This window comes from Pyrgilauda ruficollis, unplaced genomic scaffold (assembly GCF_017590135.1).
Source record: "Pyrgilauda ruficollis isolate IOZ18807 unplaced genomic scaffold, ASM1759013v1 scaffold70, whole genome shotgun sequence".
Taxonomy (NCBI): domain Eukaryota; kingdom Metazoa; phylum Chordata; class Aves; order Passeriformes; family Passeridae; genus Pyrgilauda; species Pyrgilauda ruficollis.
Window position 1 is genome coordinate 9527 of NW_024528822.1, and position 23531 is coordinate 33057.

Here is a 23531-nt window from a genome sequence, read left to right on the forward strand (position 1 = left end):
GAAATTAAATATTGAAGACTTAGTTACCAAAGAATACTTGCCAAAATGCATGTTTGAATTATTTCCCACTTTATGTCATTATTACCATGGGAAAAAAACCCATATAAACTCCTTTGGCGATAAGGATCCTGGAATGTCTCTGTGGTGTAAATGAGAAGAGAAGAAAAGACAGAATGGAGACCTCCCACCTGCTCCCTCTGATTCTTCAGCAGCAATAATGGGCAGATTAAACCACAAATAACATTTATTAGACATTAATGTGAAGGCATTTAAAGTTTTATAACAGGAAAGAAGGCTAAATTAATGCCATCTTCAACAACGTGTGAAAAAATAAGAGACTGTTCAGTGGCAGGGACAAGCTCAAACACGGTGATGAGAAAATTAACTGACCAATTCATTAGCCACAAAATGCACCTCATTTGAATACAACTTAAAAAAGCATTGGCATTGCTTCTTTTGCCTATGTTTGCCAGGAGCCTGAGCTACCCTCCACACAGCAAGATATTTTCCTCATACTTCTGTGACACCTCCTGTAGAGTTAATCCTGATTTTTCCTGGGCTAGAGAAGAATATACATTAAAGCAGCATGCACTGAGGGCTAAGCCCTGTAGCATGTTGAGTGCTCTGGCCCCTGGCCACCAGAGCACTTAGGCACATGTTTTATTTTAAACACATGAGCAGTTCTGGTGAAATTCAGAGAGAAAGTCACAGTATGGCCAGATTATGCCTTGTAAATGTAAAGCTATTTTAAAAATAAGCAAAGCTATTTAAAACTAATGTAATTATTTCCCTGAATCAGGTAAATCTGGGTAGACAAGATATTCTACAACATATTAATAGGGTCAGAGAGACCTCTCAGCCCCACTCATGGCTCAGGTACGCTCCCAAATTTGCCAAGCATAAGAAAATTGTTTTGCAGAAAATACTGTGAACATTCAAAGTTCAGCAATATCATTCACTGCCACCAAAACCAGAAAGAAAGGCAGAAACTGAAACCTGAAGGATATCCTCAATTATTGACCAACTTGCAGGCTTCAGAGCCATGAAGGATGTGCACACCCTTCACAAAATTATTCAAGTTTACACTACCTTTTAACAACTACCGATGTCTGGCAAATTTCTTTCCTTTTCACCACTGACATAAGCAATAAAACTGCATGAATTATCCCCTGAAAATGCTTTTAACATTTCGGTGTTAAAATTACCCTGTGTCAAGTTGCAGACAAAAGAAAAAAAGTTGAATAAGCTGAAGGTATAATCTACAGAAAATTTCCGTAGACCTAGTGCTTTGAGGATAGGATAGGAAAAAAAAGAGACATCAAACCACTTTTACCTGTGCAGCTAAATTTTTACATATCTTTCAGATGAAAAGAAGAAGTATTATTGTCACTATTATAATAACATTTTCTGAAATGTGAATGTTACATAATGCATCAATTTTATTTGAAAACAAAGCTGGTTTTAATTTAGTTAGCATATTTTATATCACTGGCTCAGGCACATCAGAAACAATTTAAATAATTTTTGTTACATATTGCAATCTGCACCTTGAGTGACAACCTCTGCACTGGTTATCATCTTAGAGGGATGAGATAATAAATAACCTCCTGCTTCAAGCAGTATTTTATAATGCAAAATGTCACAGCTCTGTAAAGCAGTGCTGGAACATCTCAGCAAATTGTTGTATCAATGACATTTTAAAACTAGAGAATAGGCATTTTATGCTAAGAGATCAACAACATTCTGTGCTTGATTTTGCAGCACATAAAAGTGTAATGCTTCCAGCACTGCAGTTGAGAGCACCTTAGTTTCTTTAACACTATTGTATATATAAAAAAAAAAAAAATTAAAAAGAAAGGAAAACTACAAATTACAAAAACTTTAAATTTTGAATATCTGCTGGTATATACAATAACCCCACCTTTTCCCCCAGTGAAATCCTCCCTTGTTTTACCAGATATGATAGGAAAGAGTGATTGAGAAACTTGGTTCAAGGCTTTGGGCTTCCTGATGAAAGGATCAAACGACATGCATTTGAGCCACAGGTCACACAGACCTCTGGTATCTGTACAAAATCTTGCAGCTGAAAGGAAAAGCTGGGACAGGATCTTAAGAAGGCTCCAGGTAACAGTTCACGCCAGCCCCTGGGACACAGGATGTCTCTCAGCTAGCTACCTGGGCCCAGGGACACAGACCCACCATCCCTGATTCTAAGAAGCTGAGCAGTTTGGAAAAGACCCCTGTGGTCATTAAGTCCAGCCATTAACCTAGTGCCGAGTGGACTGCCAAATCCATCAATAAACCATGTCCCTAAGTGCCATATCTACATGTCTTTTCAATACTTCCAAGGGTGTTAACTCCACCACTTCCCTGGGCAGCCTGTTTCAATATTTAACAACCCTTCAGTAAAGGTTATTGTCAGATTAAAAACACTTCAAATCTGTAAGAAATTTTTAAAAATATATTTTAACTTCTTCCTTTTTAACATCTGTATCTGTTCTTTTTTTTTTTTTCTTTTTTTTCGGCTGCCAAGACACTTGAAATGCCTTTCAGGAGCTGAAACATTGCCAGCCATTTCTGCCACTGTGATGCACACTGTTCAGAAGAATCATTTCAGTAGACTTGCCCAGTCCTGCGAGACCTCTGTTTATAACTCTTTTCTTCGCCCTACCCTGTAGTGCTTAACTCTATCTGTTCTCATCGACACAACAGATTAGATTACTAAATCCTGACAGCCTATAGAAAAATACTTAGTTTGGGACAGCACACTATCCATTCTGCTTTTCCTGATGCCTTCTGTAGGAGAGCTGGGAAGTTCTGTATTTGCTTGTTTTACGGGGGATCCAGTACAGATAAATAATGCTGTTCTTATGCCATGATTTGGCTTGGCTGACAATGAATCTGTCCTGTTACACTGCTATGCCATCATGTCTCACTGGGCTCTGATAAATTACTGAAGCAGGTGGTTAAAAGCCAGCTGTGAACCACTGATGGTACATATATGGATCTAGCAAGGTGAGCTTCAGATACTGAGATGCTCAGCAGCAAAGGGTCATATGACTAATTTAATAAATTCATTATTTATATTGAACATAACCTAAATGCAGAGGTGGCTGCATAGTTCAATTGCACTAGTGATGAAGAGATTTTCTTCTAACTCCTAAACTACATTTATACATAATTTATAAAATGGTTCTTTAATTTAATAAGTTGGTCTTCATTAAGGAAAAAAAAAAAAGCCAAATCAAAAAACCCAACAAACGCACCCTAAATCAGCACCACAATAAAAGCCAAGACAATTTGAAAAAGAACTAGTTGAAACAAACAAAGCAATAAACAGTTTAGATACATATATAAGTAAGGGAAAAATACAGCCTGCTAAAAGATAAAGCAGAGACTTGATAAGTCAGAACTAAGTAAATACTGAAGAGGTCCATTTAAAATAACCAAAAAAAGAAGGGTGACTTTCTATTCATATTGAAGCCCACTGAAACCTCATTTGGTCATCAATTTAATCTTTATTTTGTCAAATCACTAAATACAAACAGGAAACAAACGCAAGCCAAATCAGACTTTCAAAAAATACTTCACGTAAGTACTCTGCTGTTAGTGCTGAATGAGCTCAGGAGCGAGGGACACGAGCAATCAGGCCTTACTGGCAAACAGGGGCACAGGAGCTGCACTGGACAGCAGTGCTAACTCTGGCCAACATCCCCTCTGCACATCCCTCTTACCAGCTGATATTAGTCCACACACTTTAACTTTTCCTTTTCAAATTAAAGTAAGTGATAAAATCTCTCACTCTTTGTGAAGCACGAAGAATTTGAGACAACTACCATCACTCTACACCAGATGATGTAGAAGCAGAGTTAATCAGAGCAGTTTGCACATTTGAGCAAGTAGTTATAAACCAGAGATAAAGAAATATATATACAGTAGAGTCAACTGCTTTGTTTATATTTCGTATGACCCACAAGATCTGTCTAGATCACAGCAGGAAAAACAACATAGAGCTCAGACAGCTAATTAATACTGCTAATTTAACTTGTACCCTAACACACCATTCACTTATTGTTATCTGCACTCCATCAAGGAGTAGATGGCAGGAGTAGGTGACAGTTCTCAAGCATTGCTAGTAAATTATTTTCATTTCATCCTTTCCCTCATAAACAAAGCATCACAGTGACAGACGCTGCTTGACCTACTTTTTAAGAAAGAGGTTTCCAAAGAAGCACACCCCCCTCCTCCCATTATTCCCGATTTCTGCTCTATTTATACCTCCAGCATGCACAAAAGCACACAAACTAGCTACTAAATTGATTTTCATGCTTTTTCCAATGTGTCACTGATGTTTAAAATTAATCTCAACTATTCTTTTCCTGGATGATGTAGTTTAAGGTCTCCATATACTCCATGGATAGAGAGCAAGCCCCACAACTGTAGCGAAAACACAGACATAGACATAATGCTAGTTTATCACTCATCCCACTGAGATCCTTGTTTGCCCCAGATCTCAGGGATCTGCCCAACTTCTAAGATGCTACAAAAGAGCTCTGACAAACTTTTTGAGAATATCACTGAAGTGAAATAACCTCTTGAAAAATTCGTCCTCTCTATCTTTTAAATAATTTTCTTAACTACATTTTTTTCATCTCTGAGCAGCTACAAGTCCTGAAGTCATAAAATGATGCTATGCCATGGGGTTTGCCTTTGGAACCTCAATGTCAGCTTCTGCTGGACAGCTATCATTTCACAATGGCTAGCCTAGTTTAATCTTTATTTTTGTTTCCTCAGATGCCTCTTCCTTCAATTTTCCTGCACCTTGAAACACTCTAAAAAAACAACAGCCTTTTTCCTATCCAGCATGTGCCAGGGCACAGGAACTACCATCCTCTCAATGGCGTCAGGGGAGCATGATCTCTGAAATGAAGTGAGTTACAGCCAGCAGAGAGGTGCTCACATATTTGGAAGCAACATTCCTTTACCAAAATAGAGGCACTTTAAAGCTCTTACTTCTTATGCTTAGAACAATTCCTCACACGATCTGGGTGGCACATGAAGATTCACACTGTATCAGTTAATCATGGATAATGGGTTCATTACACTGGAATCCTCATCAATACTAAATGGGTGGGGGTAAAAGTGATGGTTCATTGGTTTTTGACTGACATAACACAACAACCCTCTCTGGGAAAAACAGCATAGTTTTACAGTTAATTTAATGGAAAAGTAGGATGGATGTGCTGTGGCAAAAAAAGCATTCACAGAATTTAACATTATTTTGGGACACTGCAAAAAATTAACATGGACATGGGAAAGTCACAAGAATGTCAGTTTTCAAAAACTTCCTGGGAACTCACAGTTCCTAAGAATGGGTAGAGATGAGCAAAATGTTGCTGGGAGATAGTGACCTCTGTGCTGCCTGGGGCTCAGACACAGGGGAGGAGGGAAATGGAGAGCACGTTCAGCTGCAGCATGGAATGAGCTCTTCTCAGGTCTGGAGATCCAATGCTGTTCCTGGCTGGAATGGTCAATCATGAAAACATTTATTCTCTTAGTTCAGTTTTCCCCTATCACATCAGGAAAATGAAAGTTTAAGTGTAAATTAGAGAATTCGAAAAAAATATTACAGCTCTATAGTTCATCAAGTCTGAGAAGAGATAAATTATTCCAATACCTTAGTCCAGACCAACTAGAGGCTGCTTTTTAAGTGTGTTGTATCAACACATTCGAACTAAAGCATTATTTGCAGCAGAATAACCAGATAATAACAAATTTGCACATGAACATTGTTGTCTTGCTTTGACTTTCTTCTCCCACGGAACAAATTTAAATAAAGGGAGAGGAAAAGGAGAGGAAAAGTAAAAGAGGTTTATTTCAGTCCTTCAGACAGTTAGGAGCTTATCGGTAATCGTGAATTCCAAAATGCATTGAACACTAGGAGCAAAAACAAAAGTCAAACATAATCAAAAATCTCTGTAAACAATTATATGGATCACAGAAATGTGATATAAAAACAGCTGCATAAAACAGTTTACAAGCAAAGTTCATAGCTTTCTTTAGCCAAATAGAGGGGGAAGTCTCTATATTAGCAGTCTATAATACTCACTCACTCACTGAGGTGATGGTAATATGACAGCACTGTTTTCACTCTGAAATAACAATGACTCTTTGTGAACAACTCAATTAGCTGTTATAAGCTGCTCAGGATCACAGACATATATGTAATAGAAGAGGATGCACACAGCCCTCCCATGGATAGCCCTACAGTTACATGCACCTTCTTTCTTCCTGTGCCACCCACAAAAACCTGGGAGCACTGGACAATGTCACCGATGTGCAGTCCCCCTGTCCATCCTGAACACAGAAATTAAGCCACGCCTTGGGAATCATGTCTCCCCTGGCTGTAGTTCTTCTGGTTTAAAAAAAATCTGTATTAGGACTAACAAATATGGTGAAATTGTCCTTGAATCAGCTCAAGTATGTGCATTTGCCAAACAAAAGAAATTCTGTGCGTATTCCTGCTCCACAGCTGACTCACATTCAGAAACAAAACCTACACACGATTGTTTTATGGCCTTGCTTGGAGTCAACATAAAGCTGACTTGCACTTAAATTACCTTCAAATCTCTTTTGGCAAGAACAACTTTCCATAGTAACGAGAACTATTCTTTAGAGACCAGATTTTCTAACACCAACACCTGAATTCACTTAATCTGAGCTTTTCAGAATCACTGCCGTCACCTGCTGTAGATGCTAATGTGTTGCTTCAGACTGTTGTTGGAAAGTTTGATGCCTCAATTCTCACAGGATTTATCACTTTGAGGCAGGTCCTCCATTTCCTCTCCCGTAAGTACAACAACACCCACAAATCCTCTCTTCTCAAAAGCCTTCAGCCACTTTTTCGTTGCTATGTAGCTGGGCAGCACGTAAAGAAATGAAATTATTTCCCTAACATAAAAAATGATTTCTTCTTCTTTTTCTAATGTTGCAATGACAAAATATCAACAATCTTTCAGTCAGGAAAAGGTGGATCATGAGATATTTTAAATATACTTGTGATGTTACCTATTTTTAAGTGGAATAATTTTTTCCAAGCATTTGAAGCAAAGCCACCTGGAGGAGGGGACACAGCAGCTGCTCACCAGAACCAAGCAACAGAACAGCTTAGAGGAAGAATTAACAGAATGAGAGACTGTGCAACTGAAATTATTATAAAAAGGTTATAACACCAGATGTAAGCTGAAATTTGTTGATAACCCAAATTGACACAGTTTGTTTTATTAGTACAAATACTTAAACCAAACCATTGTGTTGTCTCCCACTCAAAATGTTTCAGCTTTAAAGTACGGCATTGATTAATTAGAACTACACAAGAAAGTTTGTATAATGGAGTCAGGCCATTAACTTCACTTGGCTGAAGGTGAGACTTGGGCTGTAAGTTTTAATTCCCAAAAAGAGCTATATATATTCTCCAATGGGAAATAATTTCCGCACCACTAAAATGCCCACATTGCTCTGCTGAAACAGAGACTATTTAACAGAGCACCAAGACATCCATTTCACTGAGCAAAGGAAATGAAGACTGTCTACTACATATGAGTAAACATCTTCCAGTAACAAGTAGAAAAGTTCAAAAATTTTGCTTCTCATGACTTTATTTATTTAAACAAACTCCTCGTTTTAATAAGCTAACATTCTGTTTATACATAAAAAATGCATCAGGTGGCAGGCAAAATGGAAAGTGTGTAATTTCTGTGAATGCCAAACCATAGAGTTCCTATCATTTTGAGACACCTCTTGTGTACCTAAGATGTACAATCCATTTGAACAAATGTGGTTGCTCCAGAGATGCAATTACTGCAGCTCCAACAAAATAAAATTAACTATAGGAAGCATTGGCTTATCTTGGCCTTGTATTTTAAAATAGGAAATAACAGTATTATATGCACAATTACCCAGAGGGTAATATATCCCCTTCTATGATAAGTATCTAAGACAGATGTAAGACAAGAAGTGCCTTCTGAAGTTGCCTGCCTCTCCCCACAGACAGCTTAGAAATACCAGGTGAATCCTACCTTTTTTATAAAGAACTGAGCAATAAGAGATATACAGTAATGGCTTCAGATTTCAGATAAAAAGAGCAATTAAAAAAAAAATGAACATAATTTTAAACGAAAGGTTATTTTTCAAATTTGCCCTTCTTTTTTTTTTCTCCCCACCAAAACAACTTGTTTTTTAAAGAGTCTCTGTATAATTTAAACTATTATTTCCTCTTCTTATGTATGTACACATTTATATATATACATACACAGCATACCAAAAAATACATACAGGAAACGAATTTAAGATATAACAGCATATGTTAATTCTTAGAATAATGAATATCATGTCTCATCAAGACATTGGTACCAAGTATTAAAAATCAGTATTCTGAAGCATTTAAATTGTTTCCATATTAGCATGGAAAAGAATGACTTTTGATACTAAATCTATTTACTGCCTCATTTAAGCAAATTATGTAGCAGAAAAATTAAACTTTCCCAAGAGAAATGCTTATACACAGAAATGTATAGCCCAAATTAGTAGCTAAAAAATGCTGTAAAATGCACTCAATTCACATAAAATACAGTTAGAGATATTTTTATGTAAAGCTCAAGAAAGCTGTATAATACAAAGAGAAATAAAATGAGAGGAAAGCTAATAAGAGAAAGTATTACATAGTTTTACAAAAAGCAAAGAAGGATGCTAAAATGCTTTTGTCAAAAGCAACACCACAAAAGATACTCCTTAAAGTTATCAGGATTTGAGCTGGTTTACTCCAACTTTAATTTTCTGGTAAAAAAAGGATATCAAAGGGCATTTAACTGAAACCAGTGAGTCTGAAAAGGTGATTACTGAAAACAATTAGTAATTTTATCAGAAAGTATAACTGATATACTTGTAAAAATCTGCACTGATATAGTTTTGATCTCATTTAGATAGTTTTATTGAAGCTAAAAAATATTATACTTATGAATCTTATTCCTCCCATTCTCAAGCACTTAATTAGTTTTTGAATGCCTAGATTTTGTTTCCCTGAGCTGAGAAATATAAATTGAATATCAGAAGCTCTATTTTCTCTACCAGTTTCCTATTTCCACCATTTTTGCTGTTGCTGATGCTGGCTACAGGAATGATCAGTTAGAGGAGATACAGACATCATATGCATCTGATCAGCTGGAAATCAAAGAACTGCAGTGATTCTTATCTGTTTTCCACATTGAGCATTGCAAAGACACTTCTCACATAAGTCTTAATATATTACGCTTCATTTGGGTACACATAACTATTCTCTGCTATTAGGTAAACTATACATCATTGATATATTGACAAGAATTAAAATAAAATGAAAAATTAATTCTTACCTCATTATAAAGGCAAATTTCAGCAGTCTATATTTTTCAATAACTTCACTGTTGACCTGCTGATTGCACAAGAGGGAACAACTGACAGTAAATTAGGGGGAGTGCTGACATAGCTGATGGCAATGTCTCTAGCTGGGAAGATGTTTGTACTCTTAAGGTTTAAGCCAACAAAAACCTCATGTCCTACCCCAGGTGCCAAGGCGGGTTTATGTAACAGAACAACCCTCAGCATGAGTAGGGACCAGGTGTGGAAGGGATGGGCAGGAGCCCTGGCAAGGGCAGAAGCCACATCTGCCCTCATCAGGGTGGGCAGTGGTCCTGGACAAATAGTTTTTAAATATCTCATTATCATAGTATTTATTTCAGAATTACGCCTATATAAAAAACTATTCCCACCATCTACATTTATATAACACAAAGCTTCAAAATAATAAACCTTCAGAAAGGAACTCCACCGGCTATATATGAAAGAAAAAAAAAACCTGATTTCTTTAAGCAGCATGCTTCTTTTTTTCCCCAGAAGTCCCTATTGAATCACTTCTGTGACAAACCTGGGAGTCATCAAACTCAAGTTTCTCAGAGATACTGGAAGCACTACCTGATTCCAATAGTCAATGTCCAGCATATAGGAGATGTGTATATCTAGTTTGTCTTTAGAAGATCCAGAGTTCCACTTTCTAGGCATATTTTTGGGTGATTAATCCTAGGTAACTTTGGGGTCCTCAACTCTTCTTGTAAGAATTTAGCATATCTTCTCAAGCTAGGTATCCAGAATTAAAACTGTGTAATTGATTACACTGTCAACTTGGCTGCTGTGGAGGTCAGTAGTGCAAGCAGGTAGGAGAGGTGACACAGCATGCCATGTGTCTCCTCCTGCCAGCCCAGCCACCCTGAGAAACAGGAAAGAACATCTGGCATTTGCCTAGCATTTACACAGGCTGAAGTAAGCAAAATTCTTTGGCGAATCCCTAGAACTCATCTGTTGCCACCAAGAAGAGCCCAAGAGAAGTGGTGAGGATGCAGCTGCTGGCATCTCCTGGCCTCCAGACTTGGACGAAGCGATGTTGGCCAGGTCACCTGGACACAAATTCCAGTGCTGTGAGCGTGACACTGTGAGACCACAAACCAGTGAACTCAGTTACTGATTGTCTAAAATAAGCCACCTCTCCCTTCCAAATGGTATCTGAGTTAGCTGCACCAATTTGATGCAGTTCCACAGGGTTTAACTTTGAGGAGAGGAGGCAGTGCTGCTTGGGCACCACAAGCAGCTCATTGCCGATATAGCTCTGCTTATTCACACGCCATTTAAACACTTCCAGCTTTCCAGGATCCTCCCTCCTCTATCAAACTGATAACATGTTGGATAATTCTGCAAGTTCTGTACTACATCTTGGTTATCCATTGGAAACTTCACTGTCATAGCAAGACTATTAAAAAAAACAAAAACAAAAACCAAAAACAAACAAACCCAAACAGTTCTTAAGCACTCAATATATTTTTGTAATATTTTTAATGAGAAAAAAACCCACAATAAACTAGATTAATAGTCTACTTTATATTAAAATAATAATTATTAATACTAAATATTAAATTAATTTAATATGAATTATTAATATAAATTTAATAATTTTTTTAAACCCAGATTACTGGTGTTTACTTGTGGGGTTTTTTTCACCCTAATAAAACTGGCAAGCTCTTAGTTTCCTGCAGAAAATGGCTGCTGTTGCTTTTTCACAGTAGCACAGTAGAAAAGCTAAAAATTAAATATTAATACATTGAATATATTTTCAAGCAAGCTTGCTCAAGCTTAGACCCAGCTTTTTCTTTAAGAGTCTGCTGTAGTTAAAAGAGTATAGAATTTAAACACAACAGTAAGATTACCACAGAACCTCTTCTGATTCCATGCAGTTTTAGAAACTTACTATGCTTTTTAAATGCAAAAATATCACAGAAGTAGTTACTTGGTACAAATAATTAATGAATTCAGAAGAAGATTATGCAGGAATTCAAAACTTTAGAAAGTGAAAATATTTTCTCCATTCAGATAAAGAAATTGCTTGCAGCAGTTCATTCAAAACCAATTCCTGTCACACTCTCATTAGAAGGACATTCTTTAAGAGAAAATAAAATGACAGACTGATTCATTGACTAGCACGTTTATCAGGACATGCTGATAGAGGATCATTAATCAAGACTCCCTACTAATAGAAAATCATTAGAACAAAGCACATCAGCAGCAATTCCTCTTCAGTTATCAGGCCTTTCTTTAACCAATACCTAACCTTGAGGCCAGTTTCTCAGTAGCTTTCAAAGCTTCTATGACATAATTTATTCAAGACTCTTGACACTGTGCAGTCCTTCAGTATCATAACATCAGCTTGAAAATTAAGTACATAAAGGTGTAGGGAAACAAGGACAAAGGGGAGTTCTTACTTCGAAAGTACTGAAGCACCATGAGTTTAAATTCACCCAAATCAGAAGTTTTCAAGACAAATGTTAGCATTATTTCTTTGTTTCTATGACATCAGTTCAGGATATATCTCATCAGGATCTGGATTACTTTAATAAACAATATATGCTTCATTTTGATTTATTCAGGGTACCTTCCATGCCATTTACTCTGTCATCCAAACAAAGCCCATGATGTCTTTGGACAGCCAGACTAGCAGGTGGCACAGATGGACCCAGGTTCACTGAATCCACCTCTGGATTCATCCTGTGTGAACTCTGATGGAGCAATGATCTAAGCAAAATCAATGGCAGTCTAGAGAACCCTGAATATTGCCACAACAGGCAGAAGTCAATGGAAATAATAGAAAGTGGTTTTAATAATTATTAATGATGCTTTACAGTTAAAATGAAGCACTTCAGTTACAACAGCATCTGTAAACTCTGAGGAGCCTCCAGCCCAGAGAAGCTGAAACAAGAGTTTGGAAGCAGAACCAGGCAAAACTCAAGCTTCATTGTTCAGTGATGGTACAGGAGGTTTCAAGACATGATTCTTGACAGATTGTTTTAGATTGAGAAACTGACATACAGTGCTAGACTTTTTCCATGTTTTCTTCTCATTACCTTTTTTTCTTATTCCCTTTTTTAAAGTTAGATAATAAAACAATGTTCTTACTTAGCAGCAGCTGCTGTTGTTTCTTCAAGTGGATATCTATTAAATATAACTCAGAAAATACAGAAAATATCCACTTGAAGAAGTTGTATTAGGAATACCTGCTATGTTTTTTTTTGTTTGTTTGTTTTTTTCTAATTGAGCTTTCTAGAATTATTCAGTCTTCCAAGTAAAAGAAGGGAATTCTATATTAAAAATTCCTTTGTCATTCTTATAATATGTTAAATTATAACTGAAACAAAAATTGTTTGTAGATGTCATGACCTTTAATGTTTTATACATTCTATTTTCAATTACCATAAACATCTCCCAAATAGCACCTGGCTTCTGTCCTCTATGACTTCTTTTTAATCCTGTGCTTACTTTGTATATTGAAATCTTAACAAATATATTTTCAAAATTAGAATACAATATTAATTTTCTCAATATATAGCAGACAATTAAGATTTACACTTTTTATTATTGTTTGGCTTTAGTTTGGCTTTTGTTGTTCGTGGTTTGGTTCATTAGTATTTTTTTAAATCTTAGTGCTTTCCAGCAACCAAAAATCCCTATCAAAGTTGATATCAGTTGGTCTAAAGTGGAATAAAAATCAGAAGGCACTCAATTACAGGATGATGTACAAATTTGTATTTAAAGTACTTCTTCATTATAAGAGATTCTCTTGCCTTTGAGTTCTCAAATCCCACTGTGTCCTCTAAAAGCCTGACTTAAGTGCAATAGGATACCTGTAGTAGTTTTCCCTGGTCTATCTAATGGAGCATAGGATTTGGGAACAAACTATAAATATTGTTATCATTGTTATTTTACATATTTTAAATATATACTACTGATTGAGTATTGTTTTCTCTCTTGTAGGGTTTGAATTTGATGAGCAAACCTTACTTATCCTGTAAATTTCATTCTGCAAGCTACTGTGGCAAGGGTAGAAAATCCTCTAGGTTTCACACCCTGTGTGATGGCATTCAGTTTACTTCCTGATGCCCATCTTAGCTGTCTTCTGGTTAGAAAGAAGCAGTGGAGTAACTGTTTCTAACATTTGAGAGCCTATGTGAGCCTTTAGTGGATAGTGGATAGAAGTGAGAGGAGGATGAGGATGCCCTTACACAAGGTACATTCTCTTTGCTTGAAGATTTTGACTTCAAGCAAGAGGAACAGTTCTAACAAGAATGCCAAAGCAGTGTTTTTACAATTGTCAGGACAATTTCTTAAACAATTCAAGACGTCATCACACCTTTCTACTTTGAAGTCTGGCCTCAAGGGAAACACTGTGGATTGGAATGGATTTTGTTCTCCTGCTGGTGGATACAGATAATAAATGCTGTAAAATAGCAGTAAAATGTAGTGGAGCAGACATCTGCAAAAGAAGACATAATCCTACAGTATTTACACATATGGGATAGACAGTTTTGTCTGTTTAAAGAAGTTAGCTCTTCCATGAGACTTGCACAAAGCCCTGATTTCATGATGCATCAGTGCACACTCAGAATGTGTAAACATGCTCAGAAAAGTATGGCACATTGCTGATAAGGAAAAAGAGAAAAGGTCAAGTCTTTGAATGGAAAATGCAAAGCTGGGTTAGAGAACAATGCAGAACTCAATAAATACCCAGGGCAATGCTTTGCAGAACCAACAGGTGCTGGATAACCCATCAAACAATATCAGGTTTGTCCCCTCAGAAGTTGCAGGTGGAAACAAGCAAGGTGATGCTCTTTTTGTTATTTATCTGACTCCCTGGTTTCAGAGTTGTATGGTTACTACATGGGACGCCTAAAATTTCAAATGCAAAGCCAGCTGAAATTGGTAACAGTGAAGTAGGCAGAAAATGTCCTCCACAGGAGGAGAAAATGTGTCTGTTTCTCTGTGTAAACACCCATTTTCACCAAAAATAATAGTAACCCGTTTTGCTGGTGAACATCTCTATCCACTTGTCTGGGATATTTAAACCCATCTTTCTATTACCAAGTGCACTTTCAGAAACTGCATTGTTTCTATCTTAGTTCATTACAGCAATTAAACATGTAGTAAGAAAAGACCGGACTAAATGCCTTATGGCATTAGGCAAATTAATATTTGACTCTTCTGTTCTCTTTACTTTTTTCACTACTTCTGCATCTTTCTAAGAACTCTGGAATCTGGAGCAGAAAAGGAAAGATACCTTTCATATCTTTTCTAACCCAAACACTAGACATAAATTTTGGGAAAAAAAAACATTTTACAGGCAAAAAAAATTAACAGTGGCTAAGCAACTATTCCAGACAATTCAGTGTCGTTCATAACCAATCTCTGGCATAAGAACCATATCTAAACCTTCAAAAAGGAGAAGAGTGAGAGAGTGAAGATTTAAACCTCTATTGCTCAACCTGATTTTTGGAGAGAAGACTGGGCTGCAATTTCTGGCGTGTTAAGGAGTAGTCAGTGGAACATTCTGATACCCAAATTGAATTTGTCAATGTGTTTAGCCAAATGAACAATGAGTGCTTTGGATCTCATTATTGTAAGTCTAGACACAGAAGCAATAATTCAGTTATAATATGAGAAGCTTTGCTTTCAATATTATTGATTATACAATACTTAACAGTGCTCACAGATACTATAATCAGATTAATTGTAGGCACAAAACAGAGAAGCATCACAAAAACCAAAACTGACAAATTATTTGCAAATATTTTCTCCAATTAATTTCTTTACCTGTCTTTTATGGCATATTTGTAACACAGTTACAGTTATCTTATTCTTAAATACATTGTGGTACATGTCTGCCCAAAAATGACATTTGGTTGGAATCTAATTTGAATTAGACACACTAAATGAAGGGGAAGATGCTTTTAAGCTGAAGGGAAAGACAACACTTCAAGTTGTATATCAGGATTTTTACACAGCTTTAAAATCATCCAAAAAGAGAAAAGTTCTATACAGTTATTTCTGAACTTAGGTTTCAGTTCCTTCTCTGAAGCATTTCATATATATGTACAGAACCAAAACTCACCACAGACACGGAAGAGGAGAAGTACATATCATGTTTCAGACGACTGTATGTCATCCAACTGGTAGTCCATTATACCATCGGCTGATGAAAGATATTGCCATAACCATAAAGACCTTAAAAAAAAAAAAAAAAAAAAAAAAGAGAAGTCAAAAGATAATCACACACAGAAGAAGTTAAAACCAAATGTTCCTTATTTAAAATACAGTTTCACTGCTGTTTAAAGCATACTTTTAAAACAACAGGAACAAAAGAGCCTGTTCTACATCATTACCATCCAGCAAGAGATGGATGTATTCTCTTACAACCACTGCAATGATATTTGCTCAGATACTTCATTTGCAATTATTTTACAAGTGTTTTTTACTTCCAGCTGACTTCAGGATTCATATTTTTTTCAGTGCTGTTTAATAATGGCAGTTGTACGCATTGGCATTTTCTCAAAAGAGTATTTTTCAAGTGCTATTTTCCTTTTTGTTTCATTTATGCGGGACTCTACCACACATTTTCTACCAAAACACAAAATCTACATGCCAAAATTATCTACAAAGGTGGGTGATGGGGAAGACCACTGCATGAGAGCAGGCAACTGACAAAGCCAACACCTCTAAAACAAGATACAGTACTCAACTTGGGTTAACCGCACATGCAGAACAAGGGACACCCACCACCCCATCAACAGCAACAATCAATTCCTTGTTTCTCTTTTGCTAAACACAAAGGCAAGAGTGCTACAAAGCTTGCCTGAGGATCTGATCCCAGAGTTGCATTTTTAAACACTGATGATGGGCAGAACGATAAGAGAGATGGGTTCTAGGCCACGTGGCTATATAGCAAAGAAGCAAAAGCCAATGGAGCTTCACTGAAAAAATTTATATCAGCAATTTTCAGGAATCTTGTTTTCTCCCAATTAATCCTTAGTAGGCATCCTTGAAAGAATTTTTATACAGAACTGGTTTTTCATGGTTCCTCAAAGTTCCCAGAAAGTGCTACAATTTAAACTGAAACACTGACTCAAACCAGGAAACCTGAGAAATTTGGGGTTCTTGAGTTTTGTGGTTAGGGTTTTTTTGTTGGGGGAAGCAGGGAAGGGTTTGTGTGTCGGTTATTTGTTATTGTTGTTGTCTGGTTGGTGGTTTTTTTGGATTTTGTTTCCTCCAAGCAAAAAGGGATGGGAGGCTTCCACCACTCTAGACGTATCCCGTTTCAATAGATTGAATCTAATCAGATTTAAATATTTCCTATCAAAAGAGGCTTTCAATTTTAATTATATTTAATGTCAAATCTTAGGTTAAAAGAAAGTTAGGATTAAAGTGAAAATGTGACCTCGGCACAGTGGTTCCTCTCTCATGGAGCTGTTTTTAAGTCAGGTGTTCCAAAACACACTTTTCATCAGATAGAGAATGAGATTTCAGGTATCTCTCTGAAGTGAGGTTTTACATTATCCATAGAACTGCAAAGAACTTAAAAGCTAAGAAATGTATTGTCTTTTCACCTTTTATGAGAACAACTTAGGTAATTTTCCTAACAATGAGAGTATTTTATCATGGTGGAGGCCAGCATAAAAGTAAAAACAAATATGCTTGGGAAAAGGCATTTTACTGACATACAATAGTTTTTGTTGTATGTGTTCTAAATATTTTTCTGTACTCATTTCCTAATTCTCTTTCACAGGACAAAATGATGTATTTTCAGGTATAGTAAGGCTTTTTTCAAACAATCAGCAACTTTTAGCAGGTCCTACAACAGCCTACTTATTGCTGCTACATCTCATATCTCTGCTATCTTTTCAGCACAGATGAACAGGAGTGAGAATTGGCCCAGTACAAGAAAAATATGTGAAAAACTTGTTCTTGCTTTTAAAAGGCAGGTCTGTTTTCTCCCCTTAGAATACTACTGAACCCAAAATACTACTGAAATGGATAAATTATGCAGGGGTAGGCACAGAGAGAAGATAAAGTGCCTCACCTGTGACCATTACCACTGAAGACCACCTCAAAATGCACCCTTGTTTGGAAAAGTATTTTATTGGTAAAGACAGTATTTATATGAATATATTAGTATTTTAAAGCAGTATTTAATAGTCACAGTTTTGCTATGTCAATGAATTATGCAGTACAAGCTTTTAAAATTTTAGGCTTTCAAAAGACAAAATGAAATTCATGTCAAATGTGAAAAATATGTGAAAACAGAATCAATACATTTATTTGGGGTCTTTTACAGGACATTATCTTTCTCAAAGCCTTCAAGAACCATATCGTTATCACAAGCTCTTTCTATAACTTATTTAGATGAAGTGATCTATTTGTTATATCCTTCATCATTTTCAGCTGTGCACCTATGACAAGACACCAGCCCAGCCTTGCCAAGACAGTAAGGTGGGCAATCAGACAGTTAGTTTTTCCTTGAACATACTTAGAATTCCCTGAAGTACTTCCTTCCAGGTGATGAAAGAACTAAAAAACAAAACTAAACTAAACAAATTACCCCAAAAAACAATAAAACTAGGAAAAAACCTGTAAAGTTCAGCATTTAAGAAAACTGTGAGGAGACAATTTCCCACTCTCCTAGTTCTTTCCTTTAAAAATATAAAATTAATGTGAGAAATCAGAGTATTTTTTACATTAGCATATCTTTCCTTTGCTATAAAGCAGTATATTCCACAAAATTTTCAGAAACAATGCAGATTCTTCTTTGCAGTGTGAGAAGATGTAGAATGTAGAAAGCCATCAATATGTAAAATGAACAGGGCCTGGTAAGGCAACCGCTGCAGTTGCATTATAATTTCTGAAGAACAACACTTTTGTTTAAGTAATTATTTTGTCTTAACTTGGAGGTAGATGCTGTTTAAAGTGAATGCACTCACATGTCAGTGGACTAGCTACATAGAGAGGATCAAGCACTGTGACTCAAATACAAGGGAATCAACTTACTGCTGTGAAGTGCAAAGTTATTAAAACATTTTAACAGAAGCCCCTGACCATCATTCAGTCATATGATAGAGGGGTTTGTCTCGCAGGACTAGATTCCTGAGCTGCACTTAAGGATGCTTTAGTGACCAATGTAAAAAGCTGCAAATGGTGTTTACACATTCTGATGACAGCCTTAATCCATCAAGAAGATGTCTGCAGAGCCAAAACAATGCAAGTTTTGGCCGTCCTGTGGTATTCTGACTGCCCATAATATAAAAAGCCATAAAAAGACTTTGATGTTTTCAAATACTTTAAGAACATGAAGGAAAAAAATAAACTTTGCAAGGACTAACATCGTTGTATTGTTTGAGTACGCACAAAACCAAATAAGGCATTATTCCCTACAAAGAGGCTTTTTAAGGAAGCTACTAAATATTAACTGAAGTGACAAAACACCCGAAATACAAACAACTAATCCGTAGCCAGATCTTAATCTGTTTCCAGCACTTAAGTGTTCCAGGTGGACAGTAAGAATTTATTTGTGACTTCTCTACTAGTCACAAGACAGTTAGCTGAGTTACAGTCTCGGAATTACATAAAAAGCAGCAGTCTCTGTGCACCAACATTATATTGGGATCACCTGTCCCTTCAGCCCGCTCCTGCAAGATCAGCAGTGCTCCTGCACAGCTACAGGGACTGACACCAGTACCTACCTCAGCACCAAGGGCAGCCTGCTTTGAAAGCAGAGCCTCTACAGTCCGTAAAATACAAAAAAGAATGAATCTGACAATGAAGCAAAAACTCTCTCCTAGCCTGACATCTCAGAAATGGGGAAAGAGTTTCAAGCTGCGCACGTCTCACTGTCATTGCCACAAAAGCCCTTCTGAAAAACAGCAATTTCCTGAGTGTCTTATGCAGCTACACGAGCACCCAGATGGAACGCAAACTAGCAATTGATTTCATTAATTAGAAAAGTTGCTTTGAAGGAACTGAACATTACTGACAGAAGCAGTTTGCAAGCATTGTTCTCTAATGAAATCTAAACCGTCATTTCAACAACGGCAAAGGGTTTTTTTCCTAACAAGCAACCCACACTGAAAACTAATTGGAAGCCATAGGTACATAGCTGTACTTCACACTCAGCGAAAGGCTAATCTCCAACGGCCAATTGCAAATGGCTCAGCTGGTACAGATAAAATTAACAAGTCACTCGAACACCCTCTGTTGTCAGCTTACACAAGGCAATCCCAGTGCTGCTCATCTGAATGGGCAGAGCAGAATGTGCTCATTCCCACAGCCTGCCTCTGTTGCTCTGCAGGCAGCCCACCAGGCCACCCTGCATGTTGGAAATATGCTTGGATGCTGGATACGTGAATTTCCATTCCTTAACACTGAGGAGAACATTTTTTCCACCAGCACCTCTAATTGTAAGCATAATTCTTGACTCCTGTTCTTTTTTTCTTTCAATCAATCAAACCAGTGGTTACTACCTGGTATAACATAACAAAAAGAAAATACAAAAACCCAACAGTGCTGCCAGCTACACACTGTGCAAAGCAGGATGGGCACACCGTATAAATGCACACAGGTGCTAAAGAGCTTTCATGACAAAAACAAGTAAGCTACATGTGGTTTTCAATCATGGGCTATATTCAAACTGATTGCTATTTATACAGTTTTCCTTATTTAAATGAAAACTTCTCCTCAGGTTTAGTTCTACTAAAATTTGCACCAACAACATGATAAATGGGAGGTGATTATTCTAACACGCTGAAAACCAACAATATATTAATCATTTGCAAAAAAACCTGGATGCATTTGCCCCCTTAAAATGATCAAAACTGGACTGTATTCAAATGATCAAAAATTTTGGCCCCTAAAAACTAATGCAACTTGTTTTAATCAAATTTTGTTTTATGCTACAAATATGCCACATTTTAAACTGTGGAATAGCACATTATTGCTTGAAACTGTCAAGTTTGTTTTAAGAGTGAGACCTCATAACCACAACATCTAATGAGTCCTGATAAATGATAACGATAATGAGTCCTTTGGTCTTTAAACAAACTGTACTAGCCACTGACCTATTTTCAAAGTTTAACCAATTCAGCTTGCACTTATAAGAAAAAAAAATTACTACTCAGAGGAAAAAGAATATGATCTTCCATTAAAATACTATTTTCCAAAAAGAAAAAAATGTAGAAAAAAAAAATTGAACAAAGCTGCATTTGAAGCACAGTTAATTAAAAACACATCTGGCATCATGCATTTAAAAAAAAAAATATTCTGGTTATTGGCACCAGTATCCACCTCCATCATAAAGGGCAGCCTGCTTCGAGAGCAGAAGTTCTGAGCTGAATGCAAAAAGACTCAGATGCTATCAGAGGATGAAGTAAAAATTTTGTCCTGGATTCACCTCCCTGTGTACACAGTTTTAGATTGTACCTGTGTCTTACTGTCACTACCACAAAGACCTTTCTATAAATTGGCAATTTCCTGAGTGTCCGATGCAGCTATACAAGTATCCAGAAGGAATACAAATTAGCAATTTTCCCAAAAATTGGCTAATATTAACTTTCCAAACAATGGATTTTCACTCAAAGAAAAAAAGGACTATTTACCTGTGGATTCTGAACAGTGAATTCCACTTGCAGCAGAGCAAGTGAAACTATGAAACATAATTTATATTTTTCTTGCATCTTTATTTGCTTTTTTCTCATGGAGATCCCCCACCTTACTATATTCTCATTCAATGTTTGCAATGAATTTAAGGCTATTTGCCTCAACTCTTCAACACTGTGAGATATATAAAATTATTTATGTTTATATTGTAATTTATTAAAAATTTCTAGCAACAAATTGTTTGGCAAGTATTTGTATCCTCATATTATATTAACTAAATAATATTTTCAGGAACTGGAAAAAAATTCCCATGAAACCTGTTGTGTCATGTAACACTTAAATGACCTGTTTTTCTGTACAATGATTTCTGTAAAAAAATTTCTCCACAAAAATTAGCTCCTTTTGCCTGTGTGAGATATAAATAAAGTAGAAAAACAAAGTATAAAGTCAAAAGTGCTGGCTTGAACGTATATTCTAGCATTTAGCAATAGTTCAATAAAATGTAAAAAGAGAAAAAAAAATTACTTCTTAACTAGAAATAATCATTATCCAGGACCGATTGTGGATGAAGTTTGAAAGCAGAATCATCTTACTCCCACAAAGTAGCAGTGACTTTGTGCTTAGCATGTGCCCCAAAACCAATCCTTTAGGGTAGTTAACAATAAACCAATAAACCTTTACACAGACCAGCCATATAATCACTTATTGCAAAAACCAAACTAAACCAAACACAAACAAGCAAAAAAAAAAAAAAAAAAAAAAAAAAAAAAACCCAAAAAAAACCAAAAAAAAAAACCCCAAAGAAACAATAAACAAAGAAAAAAAAACAAAAACAAAGAAACCAAACAAACCAAAACAAAAACAAACAAACAAACAAACAAAAAAACTCCCTATGATATATTAATTATATTGTAATATAACTTCTCTAAGAGAAATCAGATTGTAACAGCTTCGTGGCAGCTCCTCCTTAATGCACATCAACACCATCAGCTGAGAAGTGAGGGGATGAGATTGATTTTAACCTCTTCAGAAGTCATGCATCCTCCTCTACAGTAGTATGAAGAAAACCCAACTTGGTGCAGCAAATACCCACTATATACACTATTTGGGATTACAAAATCTGGAAACAATCTGGGTTTCTTTGAAGCAAAGGTAAAGTTTAAGATGTGGTGTAAAAGCAAGTAGTTAAAAACCCCCAAGCATCTTACAGATAGAGGTTCAGGCTAGAAACATGGGGGTGCTTCTCAAAGGATGCAGCAGGCAGCACTGGAGAGAAAAAAAATTAAAAACTGTTTGGGAGGCAGTTAAAAATTGTTGGTACAGCATTTCACCTGCTTTGTTCATGGATGACTTACAGGACATTTGAAATGTTGATTTGCCCTGAAGCTTGCCTGTGATATTCTAATTCACAGGCCACCAGCTCAGAGTGCAAGTTTTGGGGAGAGAGAAGGTTATTCCTCAAACCATGGAATACAGGAACCAAGAAAATGACTCTTTGTCTCCTGGAGAATGGAGGGAGCGGCCCATTTGGCAGATCTGTTTCCTTACAGGGACCAGAAACATAATGGAATACCTAAGACAAGGTCAAATTTTCAAATTTTCTCATTTCTAGAACAACTGTATTGGAAGTAGCATCCTGAAAGTAGGTATAAAATCACAAAAGATGGAAAGAATGTGAGTTATAAAGTTTCAATATTTTTCATTTTTGAAAATACTCTATTCTAAAATCACTAAGGACCAAGTAATTTTTTTTATAATTAATAAGACATACAGCATTCAAAAGAATTTGAGGTAGAAGACAATATTTATCAGTTCACAATACTCTTTAAATTGTTGATCAAATTAGTTCAGAAGATGTCTTCTGTCACTAAGGCATAAGTACATATTGTACAAATTCCAGATAACCAAGTTATATTACTGATTTCTATATGGGTGATAAAACACATGTTTAAAAACCTATTTTTATTACTGTTTTAGCATAGTTCTTGTTTTAAATTAACCCCAAGCATAGAGAGAGAGAGAAAGAGAGAGAGAGAATAGGCAATCTTTTCCCTCAAAATTTTAGTGCTTTCCTAAACAAGATGTTGTTAGCCAAATCTTAATATTCTGTTTCTGCATTACTATTGCTCTGTTACACTGTCTAGGAAGGTCCTTTTTTCAGGAAATAAGAAGGGACAGAGAATACTTTTTCTGCTAATATGATCTAAACAAATAAGATAAAGAATTCAGATACCACAAGGACGTACTGTTCCCTGCTATGTGGTAGCTTTATTAGTAATAATTATGAGACTAAGTTACACACTAAAATCATTCAAGAGAGATTAAAGGCTTATGCTAAACTTATAAAAGCTATGACCTAAAAGCTAACCTTCAGATATTTAAAAAAAAACTTCCAAAAGGCAAAGAAGAACATGCTATATATGGAAAGATAATCACTTCATAAACTTTAGACAGATGTCTGAAACAGGCAACTGCTAAAGAGA